The following is an 18,493-nucleotide window of genomic DNA, read 5'->3' on the forward strand; positions in this document are numbered from 1 at the left end:
GGTGCAACGACAGTAGCCCAAGATGGAAATCTGATCTTTTGCTTGCATAGCTACAGACACGAAACAAATCATGCGACTATAAGGAGCGGATGATTTGTCTACATCTTCTGACACCAATGCCCCTAGTAGTGCGTTCTGCAACTACACCCTGTCACTTATTAAGTATAAAAACTTTGCCTTTCGTACACATATGAAGAGCTTATTTCAATAGTGGTACAAGTCCATTACTTCCACTTTTCTGCCTATAATGCTTCTGAAATTAATTATCCAAACAAACAGAAAGAAAGGTTCATCTCTAGCAAGAAGCCATATGCTTGAATATTTCTGGTATCCCAACTGCAGATTTTTCAGCGATCGTTTAACTTCAGAACTCTGTATTTCAAAATAAACAAAAATGGACTTGTACCACTATTTAAATAAGTCATTCATATGTCAATAACCAAACACGTGCTCAGAAACATTCAACAACGCTTGGACGTGTAATATTAAGTTTCCAAGACTCGTCTGCTTAGCTTGCTGGAAAAACTAGAAATTTGTTTTCATAGGAAAGTGGGCCCTGGAACTCTGGTCAATTAACAATGAGAATTCAGCTATAGCTCTTATTTTAGAATCTTTGAAGACTTGGTCTTATTGGGATGACAGTCGAAGTCGATACGCTCGGCAGGCAGATGCTAGTAGCTCGTTGTGGGCTGTGCGGCTGTAGTGTCGGCCACAGAATACACGGAAGTCAAGGGGACAGAGTTACTGATCGGACGTTTGAGAAAAAGCAAGGTTCCCAAGCACTACAAGAAGACGCTCGGGTTACATCATGAACGAAGAAAATAAAAGTAAACAGTTAATAATATAGAAAAAAGAAAATATGTGTAGTCATTCACCTCTGAATTAATTTTGGACCATGGAGCTTAATTCAGCTAGTGTTTCCATTATTTTAATATGAACATGTTAGGGTGCATACTTTTTACTATTTTATTTTATTTTAACTTTATTGTGTTATAGTTACAATATAGGAAAGAGTCTAGGGAGAAAAAATGAAAACAATGAAGTATGCCAATGACGTAGTAATTCTGGCAGAAACAACAAATGACCTTGATGAGCAGCGTTTTGAAAGTGGATTTTAAATGAACGAGAGCAAAAGTAAAATAATTATAATGAAATATATTCAAATTAAATCAGGCGATGCTAAAGGAATTAGATTAAGTAATGAGACATTAAAAGTAGTAGATGAGTTTGCTATTTAGGCAGTAAATTAACTGATGATAGACGTAATAGAGAGAATATAAAATGTAGACTACCTGTGGCACGTAAAGTACTTTGGAAGCTAGATTTTTTGAAATATATAATAAATATTTAAGTGTTGGGAAGTTTTTCAGAAGGTACTTTTACGAAATGTAGGCTTGTACTGAATTGAAACGTGGATGATTAGCAGTTTGAACAAGAAAGGAGTAGATGATTCTGAAATATGGTGCCACAGAAGAATGCTGAAAATTAGATGGGTAGATCGAGTAACTAATAAGGAGGTTGTGAATCGAATTCGGGAAAAATGGAATTTATGGCACAACTTGAATAGAAGAAGGGATTGGTTGACAATAAATATTCTGAGAGACGAAGGTACCGTCAGTACAGTAATGGAGGGAAGTGTGGGCGGTAGGGGGTAAAAATTGTAGAGGGAGACCAACATGACTACAGTAAGCAGGTTCAAATGGATGTAGGTTGCAGAAGTTATTCCGAGATGGAGAGGCTTGGACATAGTAGATTAGCGTGGAGAAATGCATCAGTCCAGTTTTCAGATTCAAGTTGACAACAACAGTTCTAAAATATTAATGAACATTCTTGTCAATTTTTAATGAAAGTTTATTTGTTTTTCAAGCAATTGACTTTTTTAATTTTATTATTCAGTATACCAGACATTATAAAGCGCGCGACCTACCTTGCCTATGCATAATTACGTGAAGATGCCCATACCATTCATCTGCAGAGCTTTTATGATGTGTACATTCTGTGCAGAAAATTTAACGACGGGATATATTATTATGTTGGAACATTGCACCTTCACGACTCATGCAGGCTATACAGATGAGAATTTTAGTCTATTATATTTATTGTGCTGCAGTCGTTAAACGGAATTCTTTCATATTTGCTACGACAGATCTGAAGACTGCTAATGCCATAACTCGTAATCAGAACAGAGTGCGTATGCGATCAACAACTGACAATAACTGTGCTAGAATGTAGGAGAATGTAAATTGTAGATCTGGAGAAACGAAAGTAGTTTTAGTAGGGAACCGATATAATATCTAATCCATTTTTAAACGATATACAGTTAAGCTATTCCGTAGTTTTATTATTTAATAGTTATTTTAAATATGATGTAAAAGCATTTATATTGGTCTACATGCAGTGTATGCTTTCTTTTGGTACCTACAATTAGATATCATATCAAACGAAAAATGCAAATAAACGAATTTTTCTGGCAAACGTTATTCCAAGGTCTGCATACATGTCGAAATTATCATTCACATTTTTGTCTTGGTGAAAAGGATACATCGATAAACTTTTGGTGGTTGTAGGAAGAATGTAGTACATTACTGAATGCTAAAATTAATTTATTCATTTGTAAGATGGGGATTAATAGCTCTTCATATATGCTCACAACAGTTTTAACAACATTTTCATATATGAGACAGAAAACTTAAAATGAAGAAGAGAGATTTGTTCTTCTGGTGTGATTGCCTGCGCCAGCAGCTCGCTCATAGGATAATATAGTGGAAGCGTTTCCTGAGGAGTTCCATGCACTCCGTGGGATGTTTGGCGCCCACCAGTCTGTATTGGCTCCTAGTTTCTGACGTCTTCGCTAGGCAGCGCTAGCGACGACTCGTCTACAGAATCGTACGGCATCGCAGTCATCACCTGCAGACACAGGAACAAGTAGTTACTGAAACTAGCACTGCAAAAACGGAAAATAAGGTGATATTTGAACATTTTGGCGGTTACCCTTTTAAAAGAACCATCCTGCCGAATGCCATCAAGCAATTTAGAGAAATTATGAAAACTGACTCTGAATGACCATGAGGGGACTTCAGTCGCCAACTTCCTGACTGCGAGTCCAGAGTCTTACAGTGCACAGCTGCATACAGTATAACTAACACTACATTTGTTATGGAGTATCGTTTTCGTCCTCCTGTCACCATGCCTTAAGACTAAAATGAAGGCACAAATCATACTTTAAACAATCTATACCTTGCAGACAACTGTGAAGGGCCTAGCAGAGGGTACTCCTTATTGTACGATTCATTAGGCTTTCTTCGTGTTCCTTTCACACATGGAATGAGGGGAAAATGATTGCCTTTACGCCTCTGTGCACACCGCAGCGAAGCTAATTTCGACTTTATCGTCTCTGTAGGAGTAATACGTAGATGATTAGCGACAGAGAAATGTATTCTTTGTATCAAACATCCACTCTGGCCATTCCTCAGACTACGTGACAGTGGCAAGATGCTCTGCCAGCAGAAGCGCACAGCCTTGTCAGCACACACACACACACACACACACACACACACACACACACACATACATCTGGCTCTCCCAAACAGCCAGTCAGATGTATCCCAGAGCCAGCCATCTTGGACTCTGTAATTCACTTGCCTTCCATGCAAGACTGTACCGACTTCGTGCAAGGCACAATAGACCCTCATATAAAATGTCACAATGTTATTCCCACGTCTAAATTGTCTATATTATTGTTCTGTAACCATACGAAACATATATAACTCACTTACGGCCATTACTGGTGCCACTTACAGGTTAAAGTACACTTGGTGATGACTGTGCTTCAACCACAGTAAAATAGCACTTAAAAAACTGTCTGTATTACGTGTCAAAGTAGGTGAAGATTTGTTGTACAACAGTACAGATCATTCATGGCTCACTTATTGGCGTAATTGGTGTAACATGTTCAACTACACATGATGCTGAAACCCAGCTGTGGCTTGATCTTTGTGCTTGCTTAGTGCAAGGCACAATTTACTCGCAAGTTAAGTGCCACAATGTTATTTCCAGGTATAACAGTATGCATTATTCGTCAAAAACTCGTCTTTGTTTCGTTAAAACTGGCCAAAGTCTGATGATGTAGTCATAGTGAATGCGGTGATTGTAGCCTGCTTCCCAAGTGCTGGAGCTCACAAAGTGCCGCACACAGCCTTTTTCTATGCCCTGTAGAACACTTCTTCTAGAAGAGAGCATTCAAGAATTAAAATTTTGTCTTTTATTTTCTGCATTGTAATTATGTTAAGACTCTAGACATCATCTTGGGTGCAAGATGACAACTCTTCCCCATATTCTAGCTGAATTTCTGTATAGAGCTTTGATTTGGACTCTTCAGCAAATAATTTACAATTAAATTTAATCATTCCATCAGTTTTACACTCTGTAAATTGCTGCTTTTCCTAGATGCACAACGTCAAAATCATCATATTTAGATACAAAGTAACCATGCTTTTAAGGTGGTCAACACAGGATGGGGCTTTATGAACAGATTGTTTTGTATGTTCTCTAATACGGGAAGCTTTCTTGGATTCACCATTTTCTGTGAGCGCTCCGACCTATGGTCACGTTTCATTGGTGTTTACAGTAAATGGTCATATCTTGTATACCTCCTAGTCATATCCAGATATTCCCATATTACGAGTAATTTGTAATCCTTGTTTGCACATCTTTAATGAATTGTTTTTGTTTACAAGGGAGATTTTATTTTTCCTTCATGGCAGTTGTTTTCACCAAATATTCCAGTTTGTATTTTTTACTTCCTACCTTTACCATTTCTACAGGGTTATTACAAATGATTGAAGCGATTTCACAGCTCTACAATAACTTTATTATTTGAGATATTTTCACAATGCTTTGCACACACATACAAAAACTCAAAAATATTCTTTAGGCATTCACAAATGTTCGATATGTGCCCCTTTAGTGATTCGGCAGACATCAAGCCGATAATCAAGTTCCTCCCACACTCGGCGCAGCATGTCCCCATCAATGAGTTCGAAAGCATCGTTGATGCGAGCTCGCAGTTCTGGCACGTTTCTTGGTAGAGGAGGTTTAAACACTGAATCTTTCACATAACCCTACAGAAATAAATCGCATGGGGTTAAGTCGGGAGAGCGTGGAGGCCATGACGTAAATTGCTGATCACGACCTTCACCACGACCGATCCATCGGTCTTCCCATCTCCTGTTTAAGAAATGCCGAACATCATGATGGAAGTGCGGTGGAGCACCATCCTGTTGAAAGATGAAGTCGGCGCTGTCGGTCTCCAGTTGTGGCATGAGCCAATTTTCCAGCATGTCCAGATACACATGTCCTGTAACCTTTTTTTAGGCAGAAGAAAAAGGGGCCGTAAACTTTAAACCGTGAGATTGCACAAAACACGTTAACTTTTGGTGAATTGCGAATTTGCTGCACGAATGCGTGAGGATTCTCTACCGCCCAGATTCGCACATTGTGTCTGTTCACTTAGCCGGCCGAAGTGGCCGTGCGGTTAAAGGCGCTGCAGTCTGGAACCGCAAGACCGCTACGGTCGCAGGTTCGAATCCTGCCTCGGGCATGGATGTTTGTGATGTCCTTAGGTTGGTTAGGGGACTAATGACCTCAGCAGTTGAGTCCCATAGTGCTCAGAGCCATTTGAACCATTTTTGTCTGTTCACTTCACCATTAGGAAAAAATGTTGCTTCATCACTGAAAACAAGTTTCGCACTGAACGCATCCTCTCCCATGAGCTGTTGCAACCGCGCCGAAAATTCAAAGCGATTGACTTTGTCATCGGGTGTCAGGGCTTGTAGCAATTGTAAACGGTAAGGCTTCTGCTTTAGCCTTTTCCGTAAGATTTTCCAAACCGTCCTCTGTGGTACGTTTAGCTCCCTGCTTGCTTTATTCGTCGACTTCCGCGGGCTACGCGTGTAACTTGCCCGCACGCGTTCAACCGTTTCTTCGCTCACTGCAGGCCGACCCGTTGATTTCCCCTTACAGAGGCATCCAGAAGCTTTAAACTGCGCATACCATCGCCGAATGGCGTTATCAGTTGGTGGATCTTTGTTGAACTTCGTCCTGAAGTGTCGTAGCACTGTTATGCCTGACTGATGTGAGTGCATTTCAAGCACGACATACGCTTTCTCGGCTCCTGTCTCCATTTTGTCTCACTGCGCTCTCGAGCGCTCTGGCGGCAGAAACCTGAAGTGCGGCGTCAGCCGAACAAAACTTTATGAGTTTTTCTACGTATCTGTAGTGTGTCGTGACCATATGTCAATGAATGGAGCTACAGTGAATTTATGAAATCGCTTCAATCATTTGTAATAGCCCTGTAGTTTTCTTTTGCTTACACATAAGATATTAACCCCATTCAAATATATTGTATCTGTAATGGGGTAGGATTTAAGTCTGATCAGTATATTGTTTCCTTTTCTTAACACCTGTTGAAGAACATTATTCGTGGGAAGCAATCTTAATTGAGCTGTACCTCTATTTAATTGAATTGAGGTGAACAATGTGCTGAATTTAGATAAGTATGTTCCTCCAGGTGTAATATAACAGTTGCGTTGTCCTTGTTGAAATTTGTGTTAACAGTTTTTACATATTTTGTAGATAAATAATTAAAACTATATGTAGACATAATATAGATCATAGTCTCTTCTCAGTCTTGATGCCCTTGAATGTTTACTTAAACATTAGTCAGCAGTTCTTATTTCCCCAGTATAAAAACTGCAGAACACTGTCAAAAACACAACACGGTAGCTACTTCGTAAGCTATCCAACAGCTTATAACATATAAAAGCAACTGGCATAGCACAAAGTCAAACACACCACCCAGCGTGTAGATACATAGCTTCCAGTCTGGTAATAGCATGTTCTTTAGCCAAGAAAGATGTAAAAGTATCTCATAGGTAAATTTTAATGATGGTTCATAAAATCAATAGGATAGTTGCCAACATCATTGTTCACTCCTGCGCTTGTGATTTAATGTCTACACTTGTTATGTATCTTTAGTCTATAATTGGAACTGGAAACCTGGATCAAAAACCTAAAGTTTGCCAAGAAAGCTCTCTAATGCCCAATCTATAATAAAATGGTGACTTAATACAAAATTATTTCTAAGTACCTCAGGGCTTTCAGAAGATGACTACGTAAAAACTACAAGACATACCGAGAAATGACACACACAATGGACAGAGCATGCCTCCTGCTTATTATATTACTTTACAGGTGCTCAAGCTGGGCTCCACTTGCAAAGTGGCAAACGTCAATACGTGTATGCAGTCCATTAAAGTCGCTAGTGTTGGCGCAATGACAGTAGCCCACGTTGGAAATCTGATCTTTCGCTTGCATAGCTACAGACGCGAACCAAATCATGTGACAATAAGGAGCGGATGATCTGTCTACATCTTCTGATACCAGTACCCCTAGCTGTCTGCCTTAACTGTCTTATCACTGATCACAATCACATAGCTGTTCCCTTGGTAGTCTTCTTACACACAGAACTCATCACAGACCTCCACTTTGTTAAAACTTCCATAAGAATATTGTGTTATATCCAGATCCATGACGTAATATTTGTATACATAATGTTGTTACAATATTACGAGGGGCACATCCTGGAGAATTACCACATACATATTTCTTTCTTTCTTTAACGTTACAGACCGTCCTTTCCGTAAATATTCTTGGATTGGATTATCCACTAGTACACTGCTGCACCTCCCCCACCCCACCCCACACATACCAGATACACTTGCAGCCCAGATCACTGTGATATGAGAAATATGACACGTACAACTTTGTCACGCCTCAACTCCTGCCTCCTAACCATATGTGTATGTCGGGAGGCCTAAGATTTGAGCCGGCCGGAGTGGCCGTGCGGTTCTAGGCGCTACAGTCTCGAGCCGAGCGACCGCTACGGTCGCACGTTCGAATCCTGCCTCGGGCATGGATGTGTGTGATGTCCTTAGGTTAGTTAGGTTTCATTAGTTCTAAGTTCTAGGCGACTGATGACCTCAGAAGCTAAGTCGCATAGTGTTCAGAGCCATTTGAACCTAAGATTTGACTGTATCCTTAGTCAGCAAGTTTTAACGCAAGTCGGGACTTGCTGCCGTGCTCAAACTTGGACGTATCTTACTTCCCATATGTGGGCTGCACATGTTTTACTTTGGCATGAAGATGACACCAACCCTACATTAACCTGTAATTTCGATTAGTAGTGTCAATGAGTAGCCATTTGTGTTTACAGAACATATCTTTACATACTTCCTTTCTCAAAGTGATAATTTACTTTGACAGAAACATCAAATTACAGTTATCACCAAGTGTACCTCAACCTGAAAGTTTTACCAGTAGTTCCAATAAGTGAACCACATATGTTTTGTAGTCATAGAACCGTAATAGAGATAATTTACACCTGGGGATATTATTGTGGCATTTAATCTGATTTGGGGATCCATTGTACTTACAAAGATCGAACAACCATGATGTTTGAGTGCCATGTGGGATATAGAGAACAAGATGACCGGTTCTGGGTACATACTGATTCATTTATTTGTGTGAATGTCGTGTAAAATTCTGGGCTGTGGTTGGGAGAGCAAAGTTTGCATGTGTCATGCTGACAAAGGTCTGCGTGTTCTGCTGAGAAGGCATCCTGTCACTATCCTTTCCTCCATGTGCCACATTTCGAGGAGCAGCTGTGGTGCATATTTGGTCCAAAAGGTGGATTGCTCTCCTGCTGGGGCTATGGTTTATTACCGCATTCCTCAATCAAAGCTTGTTCTTGAAACACAGTAAGCAGGCTATCAAAGAACAGTTTGCGTCTATCTTCATGTGTCTGGCAGTTCAGTTTTTTTCAGCACGTCGGTGACACTGTCTCATTAGCCAGATTTGGCACAGCTCTCACAACCTTGAGCAATTTTATAGGAAGAGTCACACAAATGTTTTGTAAGCTATTTCCTTCGTGGACTTACTGGGTTTTCTAAAATCGTATGAATGTGCCGAAGTGTGTGACTGCTTTGCCGATGATTGAGCCTCTATGATCGTTCCATTTTATATTACTAAAGTTTGTTATAGCCAGGTATTTGTATAAGATGTCAGATTGCAATAGTGATTGAAGTTGCAGTCGTAGTACACCATGTTATTGTTTTTATGAAGCGTAAAGTGACCTACAAGCACAAACTCACACATAAAATAACATCCATTTTCAAGAGACATGGCATAAACAAGTTGTTCATTCCAAAAGTACATTCCAAAAATAACAAAAGACGCAGACACCTACAATAAAGCAGGAATATACCAACTACAATGCAGCACATGTGACGAAACGTATGTAGAAAAAGTCAGCAGAACATTCGACACCCAGTACAAACAACATATCAGAGCATGGCAATATGGGAAGGCAGCCAGCTTTTGTAGGACGTTTAAGAGAAGATAAGCACAAACCTACAAGAATGAAAGACATGAAAGTACTTAGAACAAGTACTGAAGGATAATTCCTAACATTACAAGCAAATTACCATATACATGTAAGAAAATCTGAAAAGAAGATGCTCTAAATGAACAAGTGAATATGACTACGTGTTTACACTGTTTGATCATATAATAAGCAGTAATGTCAATAGATAATCACAAATCCCGTTTTCGCCGAAGAATATATGTGTACGTGGAAAACACACACACACACACACACACACACACACACACACACACAGAGAAAGACAGAGAGAGAGAGAGAGGGAGAGAGAGAGAGAGAGAGAGAGAGAGAACTTACACCGGCACATATAGTCACAAAAAAAAAAAAACTGAAAGCAGAACCTGAGAAATTTGGCAACAATTACAGAAAATAACACTATACACACAGAAAATGGTAGGTAAAGTACTATATGTCGAAAACAGTGACCAAAAGGAAAATTGCAAACTTTCAGTTAGATTGTTACCTCAGAGAAAGCTGTCTGGTTTAAAAATAATGAATTAGAAGTTGAACTGTAAGTACTTTTCCATTTTATTATAAAAGCCGCAATGAAATTTTTTAAATCCATAACCTACACTGCTGAGTCTGGATGATTGTCTGATCTGGCCTTGTAACACTACCCAAAACGGCCGTGCTGTGCTGGTACTGCGAACGGCTGAAAGCAAGGGGAAACTACAGCCGTAATTTTTCCCGAGGGCATGCAGCTTTACTGTATGGTTAAATGGTGATAGCGTCCTCTTGGGTAAAATATTTCGGAGATAAAATAGTCCCCCATTCGGATCTCCGGACGGGAACTACTCAGGAGGACATCGTTATCAGGAGAAAGAGCAAGCAGTAAGTATTAAAATCCATGGACAAGAAATAAAAACTTTGAGGTTCGCCGATGACATTGTAATTCTGTCAGAGACAGCAAAGGACTTGGAAGAGCAGTTGAACGGAATGGACAGTGTCTTGAAAGTAGGGTATAAGATGAACATCAACAAAAGCAAAACGAGGATAATGGAATGTAGTCGAATGAAGTCGGGTGGTGCTGCGGGAATTAGATTAGGAAATGAGACACTTAAAGTAGTAAAGGAGTTTTACTATTTGGGGAGCAAAATAACTGATGATGGTCGAAGTAGAGAGGATATAAAATGCAGACTGGCAAGGAAAGCGTTTCTGAAGAAGAGAAATTTATTAACATCGAGTATAGATTTAAGTGTCAGGAAGTCGTTTCGGAAAGTATTTGTATGGAGCGTAGCCATGTATGGAAGTGAAACATGGACGATTACTAGTTTGGACAGAAAGAGAATAGAAGCTTTCGAAATGTGATGCTACAGAAGAATGCTGAAGATTAGATGGGTAGATCACATAACTAATGAGGAGGTACTGAATAGGATTGGGGAGATGAGAAGTTTGTGGCACAATTTGACTAGAAGAAGGGATCGGTTGGTAGGACATGTTCAGAGGCATCAAGGGATCACCAATTTAGTATTGGAGGGCAGCGTGGAGGGTAGAAATCGTAGAGGGAGACCAAGAGATGAATACACTAAACAGATTCAGAAGGATGTAGGTTGCAGTAGGTATTGGGAGATGAAGAAGCTTGCACAGGATAGAGTAGCATGGAGAGCTGCATCAAACCAGTCTCACGACTGAAGACCACAACAACAACAACCTACACTGTCCAGCAAAAACATTATGATCACTGACCTACTATCATTATAAACCCTTCCAGGCGATAGCAGCGTCACCTGGCGAGGAATGACTGCTACTCAGACAAGCGCACGGTGTATGAAATATCAGCGGATGTGCTGTGTGGTGAAGGTGCTTGATCTGTCTGACTTCGACTGAAGGCAGACTGTGATGGGCTCGAGGCTCAGGACGAGCGTTTCGGAAACTACACGAGTTGTCGGGTGTTCGAGGAGTCCTGTGGTGAGTGTGTTCAACATGCAGCGAAACCACGCTGAAACAACGTCAGACACCGTGAGGTTGGGCGGTCACCCTCATTACAGATGTCGGACGTCATAGGCTGAGCGGACTGGTAAACTTGGACAGGCTGCGAACTGTGGTGGAACTAACATCAGATTTTAGTGCTGGGCGGAGGACGAGTGTGTCTGAACACACAGTGCACCGAACACTCCTAACGATGGGCCTCAGCATCCGTCGACCCATGCATGTGCCAATGTTAACACCACGACATCGGCAACTACGACTGAAATGGGTCCATGACCCTCGGCACTGGACGTTGGCCCAGTGGCAGAGCATGGTCTGATGAATCCCAATACCTGCTTCACCATGCCGATTGGAGGGCACGGGTCTATCGTCTACCAGGGGACCAGCTCCTTGACGCACGTATGGCGGGACGGAGACAAGCTGGCGGCGGCTCCGTTATGCTCTGGGGAGCATTCACGTGGACATCCATGTGTTCAGAGGAGCTCGTTCAATGCTCCGTGACGGCCAATGAATATCGTACACTGTTTGTGTACGCCTTCATGACGATCATGTTTCCTGATGTGAGTGACATTCTAGGGACATAGTGGCGAGTTTTAATTGACGTGCTGGTCCCCTATCTCGCCAGATCTGAACCCGATCGAACACATTTCGAATTTTAAGCAAATTTCTAATCTTTCTATTACTTTTAAGTACTGTCAAGATGTGGCAGAATATCTGTTACGTTTTGTTTTTTTCAGATTGTTCTCCGTAACAAATAACAAGATCATCTGAAAGACGTCTGAGATAACTATTAATATTGTCGGCAAGGTAATTAACATAAGGCAGGCCGGTGTGGCCATGCGGTTCTAGGCGCTTCAGTCTGGAACCGCGTGACCGCTACGGTCGCAGGTTCGAATCTTGCCTCGGGCATGGATGTGTGTGATGTCCTTATGTTAGTTAGGTTTAAGTAGTTCTAAGTCCTAGGGGACTGATGACCACAGATGTTAAGTCCCATAGTGCTCAAAGCCATTTAATTAACATACAAGATGAACAGTGAGGATCGCATGACACTACAGTGGGACATGCCTGAAATTACTTCTACATCCAATGATGAGTGTCGATCCTAGACAACTTGCTGCGTCCTCAATCAATTAACAACTCCCGTTCGATATCACGTGTGACTGTATTTTAATTAACAACCGAATGTGTGGTATTGAGTCAAATACTTTTAAGAAACTAAGAAATGTTGCTCGATTGGTTCGTGCGCGCCTTTCAGGATTTCATGTGAATAAAGCACAAGCTGGGGTCAGCATGACCAGTGTTTTCGGAATATATGTTGGTTGATAGCGTGGTAGGGCACAGTCTGGTGCAGCCAGTAACCATTTTTAATTTTTTATTTTTATTTATTTTTTGCAGAGTTATAACTTCTAACACCTGTTACAAGTGATGTATGAAGTGATGTGGACTACATGGGCCTCTACTGTGTTATTTTAGGATGTGACGATTCCGTTAGCAAAGTTAGGCCTCATATTTTCATTTGTAGACGTAATTTGCTACTAATGGCAATTCTAGACTTAACGCGAAGGCCAAACAGAGATGGGGAACAGTTCTGGTGGAGGCAGCCATCGCGAATAATACAGCTGGACGTCTGCCAACAGCTTATATTTCTTCGCAGTGCTGCGTATTTCCTTTAGCTCAAAGAGCCCGCATGTTATGTCCTTTGTTGCACTTCCGCGTCTGCCGCGACAGCTGCTTATTTTGCAGATTACTGCTCCTGGCGAAACACTTGTGGTTAACCTGGGTATAATACCTTTTCTACTGACGGATTTTTTGTACTGGAGACGTACGTTCGGTTTAAGGGATTTTCAGTAACCCACCTTCCTCACGTCCTATTCTTCAGGGAATGGAACTCCCATGTACGCTCACATCAGTTTCACGCTTCTCAGCGATATTATCTTGCAGGTATATTCAGTGATATATGTGGATACTGTCTGCAAAATGTGGTTCCGAATAGTGTTGGTAATAAAGAAGTAATAAATTCAAACGTCATACCTGATGCTGAAGTTTTCGTGCATGAAAAGCGATAATGTAGCAAGCGGCAAACTTCTTTCCCTTTATTATTCTATGGTAGTGTCAGCGAGAAAAAGTTTCGAAAAGTTTGAAATTACGTCTAAACTTTTTGGAAATCGTTAAGTGCACTCTTTCTTACTGGTTGAATATCGTCTGGGTGATTTGCGCGCCCTGAGTTATGCTGCCTCAAGACGTGCACAGTAATGTCTTATCTGAATTATTGTGTCGAAAATCGGACCTAAAATTATACTTCTTAATGAGTATATTATGATAATACTTTGAAGTTTTAAATTCTGTCAACGTTAATTTTAAATACAGGAAATGAAATTTTCATACCCCCATAAACCACTAGGTAGGCAACTTGTGACCGTTTTGTCGTTTTGCATCGTAGATCAGCATTTACAGTTAAGATGGTAAGGTCTTTGGCATTGTGTTGGTTTTCCGTTCACGTAGGTTTAATTACTTGAAGATTTTATTCAAAAATGGCTCTAAGCACTACGGCACTTGACATCTGAGGTCATCAGTCCCCTAGACTTAGAACTACTTAAACCTAAGGACATCACACACATCCATGCCCGAGGCAGGATTCGAACCTGCGACCGTAGCAGCAGCGCGGTTCCAGACTCAAGCGCCTAGAACCGCTCTGTCACAGCGGCCGGCAAGATTTTATTCCGATGTTATTTTTATTTTCCCCACTTGGCTTAGCTGAATCATCAAAGAAATTTGGGAGCTTTTCAGATACATAACATTAACCTGTCTACAAGCCGTTTCCCTACAGTACTGAAGTTATCTCCTGAAAGTTTTCCGCATTAAAAGCCTCTGTGACAGTTCAAAAAACTGTAAAACATGCTATTCTATACTTTATGTTCAGACAGACTAGAAGCTTACTTTTAGAAAAGCTATTTCGTTAACCGGAAGCACTCCCGACAATTTTTATTCGTCTATTTACTTCTGTTATGGTCCACCCAGTCATTGTCTTTAGCTACATTTACGGAACTAAAAACTTTCCTAGGACGACGTGATATCTGATGCGGACTTAAGTAAAACTCTAGAAGAAGGATAGATAAATAATGTAATGCACGTTTAACACTGAAGCTCACAATTTATTGTTTATACGTTAATTATTCAGTAGTCATATAACAATATTATATGTTGAATCACACAATTCGGAAAAACTCGTCTGTTTCCTTCCAAATTTCAAGCTATACTCCTTTTACGGTAAATGATGACAGCCAAAACAGTTGCAGGATAAAGATTTATTAAAATTCTTGACCACGGTTTCAATATATCTAAATATACCTTCATCAGAAGTAAAATGCACTAAAATCACATCCTGCAATGGAAATTCATAAAACAATCGTGCCAAAGGCGTCGTCAGTAAATAAAACATTTATACAACATAATTACGGAAAGAGGGTCGATGCGAACACAGCACAGCTTGGCACAGTTGTTTTATGGATCTCCACTGCAGGATGCGATTTTAGTGTATTTTACTTCTGATGAAGGTATATTTAGATATACCGAAAACGTGGTCAAGAATTTTAATAAATCTTTATCCTGCAACTGTTTTGGCTGTTATCATTTATCGTGAAGAATTTCAACAGTTGCTGTTTCAACCATGTTTAAAATATTGATACTCCTTTTACTTTATCCTGCAGCAGTTGTTTTTTTTTATTTTTTATGATGTATACCACAAAAGAGGAGAGCCAGTGTAAGGAACTACTCTGCCTTGTAACTCGAATGCAAAAACGGTCGCGTGAAAAAATTAAGAAACATATTACTTTTTATGATGATGAAATGGCTCCCGACTCTGAATGGACCGGTGTTACACTACAACTACTGAACTACTGAGTAATTTTAGTCTTCTTGAGTCCTCTTAACAATCTGAATGAAGTATACTGAAAACAGTAACTTTATCGTATATATTCCTCAGCATCCTAACATGCGTAGAATAAGCCTAGCTTTTTCAAAAATTTTCATGGAATCTCTTAATTGGAAACTGATGCTCATTATTCCGTTCTCATAATTTCCAGAATTATTGCACAGTCAGCTTAACAACTCATGTAACCCATCCAAGTTGCTTACAAGAATAATATACAGAAGAATGGAAAACAAAACTGAGGATACGCTAGATGAGTATCAGTTTGGCTTTAGGAAAGGTAAAGGCACCAAAGGTAATTCTGACGTTACGGTTGATAATGGAAGGAAGACTAAAGAAAAATCAAGACGCGTTCATAGGATTTCTCGACCTGGAAAAAGCGTTCGACAATGTAAAATGGTGCATGAAATTTTGTAAAAAGTAGGGATAAGCTATAGGGAGAGATGGGTCATATACAACATGTCCAAGAGGGAGTAATAAAAGTGGACGACCAAGAACGAAGTGCTCGTATTAAAAAGGGTGTAAGGCAAGGATCTAGCATTTCACCTTTACTGTTCAATCTGTACATCGAGGAAGCAATGATGGAAATAAAAGAAAAGTTCAGGAGTGGAATTAGAATTCAAGGTGAGAGGATATCAGTGATACGATTCGCTGATGACATTGCTATCCTGAGTGAAAGTGAAGAAGAATTACATGGTCTGCTGAACGGAATGAACAGTCTAATGAGTACAGAGTACGGATTGGTAGTAAATCGAAGGAAGACGAAGGTTACGAGAAGTAGTAGAAATGAGAACACCAAGAAAGTTAACATCAGGATTGATGGCCACGAAGTAGGGGAAGTTGCTACCTAGGAAGCAAAATAACGAGTGGCGGACGAAGCAAGGAGGACATCAAAAGCAGACTAGCAATGGCAAAAACGGCATTCCTGGCCAAGAGAAGTCTACTAATATCAAACACCGGCCTTAATTTGAGGAAGAAATTTCTGGAGTACAGCATTGTATGGTAGTGCAACATGGACTGTGGGAAAACCTGAACAGAAGAGAATCGAAGCATTTGAGATGTGGTGCTAAAGACGAATGTTGAAAATTAGGTGGACTGATAAGGTAAGGAATGAGGAGGTTCTGCGCAGAATCGGAGGAAAGGCATATGTGCAAAACACTGATAAGGAGAAGGGACGGGATGATAGAACATCCATTAAGACATGAGGGAATGACTTCCATGGTACTAGAGGGAGATTTAGAGGGCAAAAACTGTAGAGGAAGACAGAGATTGGAATACATACAGCAAATAATTGAGGATGTAGGTTGCAAATGCTACTCTGAGATGAGGAGCTTGGCACAGGAGAGGAACTGATGGCCGGCCGCATCAAACCAGTCAGAAGACTGATGACAAAAAAAAGGTCCACCTATAAAGCCGTCTAGTTCCTTTGCCTGAACAAAATTCAATTTTTTCATGCGGTTCAGGAGGATGTTATTGATCATCTTTTACACTAACAAGGTGAGACAGATTGATTATAATTATTTACATTTTGCGTGTCCCATTTCTTGGCACATGAAATAATTGCAAAATTGTTCCAGTTTTGAAGAGTGGTCTTCGTGCAAAACTGTGTGAACAATTTCGCAAGTTCCTTTTGCATTACCTCTCCTGGTTCTTTAATCGTAAATGTTGAAACAATCTCAACTCCAGGCGTTTTTCCTTTCTACACGTTCTGTTGCTATAACTCCGCTTCCTGTCTTCTGTCTTATTTCGTGCGCGTACATGTTTAGTTATGTGGGCCAACTTCATTACAGTAAAAATACAGCACTGTTTTAAATATTTTGTAATATTATTATGTTAGACCTAAATGATGCGACGTAGGAGTATTTTTGTTGTTGCTTAACTTACAGCGTGCCACTTACGTTTTAATTATAAAACGGCGGTTTATTAGCTAGACTATGCTTTGACAGCATGTTATCTCGGAATTAAGGATGGAATAATTTGCTTCTATTGCTGAGTATACATCTTTATCGTTTAGTTTTGATAGACTAATGGTGGTTTCCGCATCCTGCGTGCGCTCTATGATCTGTTTTTATTCCTAAGTATGTGCTATTTCTTTGTAAATATTAATTTTTCTTACCTTCACACGTTTCGCTATTATCTAGGTTTCCTTACTGTATGTTTATATACCTATGAAGAAATCTGAGCCGTCAATACTCGAAGAGAGATGATGTTTTACTGCTGCCGCTGTTTACTAGTGTCGTCATCTTCCGTATTTTTTTTTTTCTGGTACGGCGTGATTTCTGAATGCTGCCGTTGAATATGCAAAGATACGCACCCATACTGTCACAAAATTGTTTATTGTGTACTCCGCTTATTACTAAAAAAAATAAGATAATTAACTACGTCCTCCATTGGACAGAGATATAGAACCCCACGCTTGTTTTATACGCGCGAATTACGGCAGGAACTTCAATATTCTTCGAGACGATTGTTCCAGAGTCATGCGAAGAGCATGCAGGATGTTTTCAAACAGGACACGGATTCGCTGACGATCGTATCGCAGATTGAAATGTCTGAAAAGCATCTAGCCTCTTGTCTTACATGATTAGACTTCCTGTTATTCCGCACTGTGTTGTTAACTGGATACGTTTGCGTGTACGACAAACTGAGTGACTGTTCTCTTCGAGTAGGCGGTGCCAAAGGGTCACCTTGCTGTTGCTGTATTCGTGGCAGCACGTGAAGGATGAATGTCGTCTCCATAGAGGAAGACAAGAAGGGAACTGCGGCCTGGGGTCATGTTGGAGATGGAGCACCAGCTCATACGGAGTCGTGCTGCACGTGTCGTCCAGCATTCATGTCAAGTGATTTAGAGAAATATCAGGAAAGCAGGACTAGAGTTTCCAATAAAATAGATCATAGGCCTCTCCTTATTGTCTTAGAAGAGCGATATTCCCAGTCTTCGGCATATGATCAGAACAAAAGGTAATTTAGAGATAGTCTTTCTATACTCTTCACACAAACTCCTAAGATTATACTGTTATTATGACGTCAATCAACAGATGGGAGCCAGTGAGCACAACCCAAACATATTAGATCATATTTTGTCGAGGTTAGCTACATACACAGTACCAAAACACACAACACATCTTTAAAAACAG

At 40.3% G+C, this 18,493-nt stretch overlaps 1 long non-coding RNA gene across 2 annotated transcripts; it reads right to left on the bottom strand.

Moving 5' to 3' along the window:
• Positions 1-2,586: 2,586 nt before the first annotated feature.
• Positions 2,587-17,606, bottom strand: LOC126203529 (uncharacterized). Of its 2 annotated transcripts, none has more exons than XR_007540290.1 (2): positions 17,523-17,606; positions 2,587-2,907 (listed from the first exon to the last, which is right to left on the bottom strand). It is a non-coding gene; the product is annotated as an uncharacterized LOC126203529 (long non-coding RNA). The 2 variants fall into 2 exon arrangements; XR_007540289.1 differs by having other exon boundaries at positions 17,473-17,582.
• Between the last annotated feature and the right edge of the window lie 887 nt (positions 17,607-18,493).

This window comes from Schistocerca nitens, chromosome 9 (genome assembly GCF_023898315.1).
Source record: "Schistocerca nitens isolate TAMUIC-IGC-003100 chromosome 9, iqSchNite1.1, whole genome shotgun sequence".
Taxonomy (NCBI): Eukaryota; Metazoa; Arthropoda; class Insecta; order Orthoptera; family Acrididae; genus Schistocerca; species Schistocerca nitens.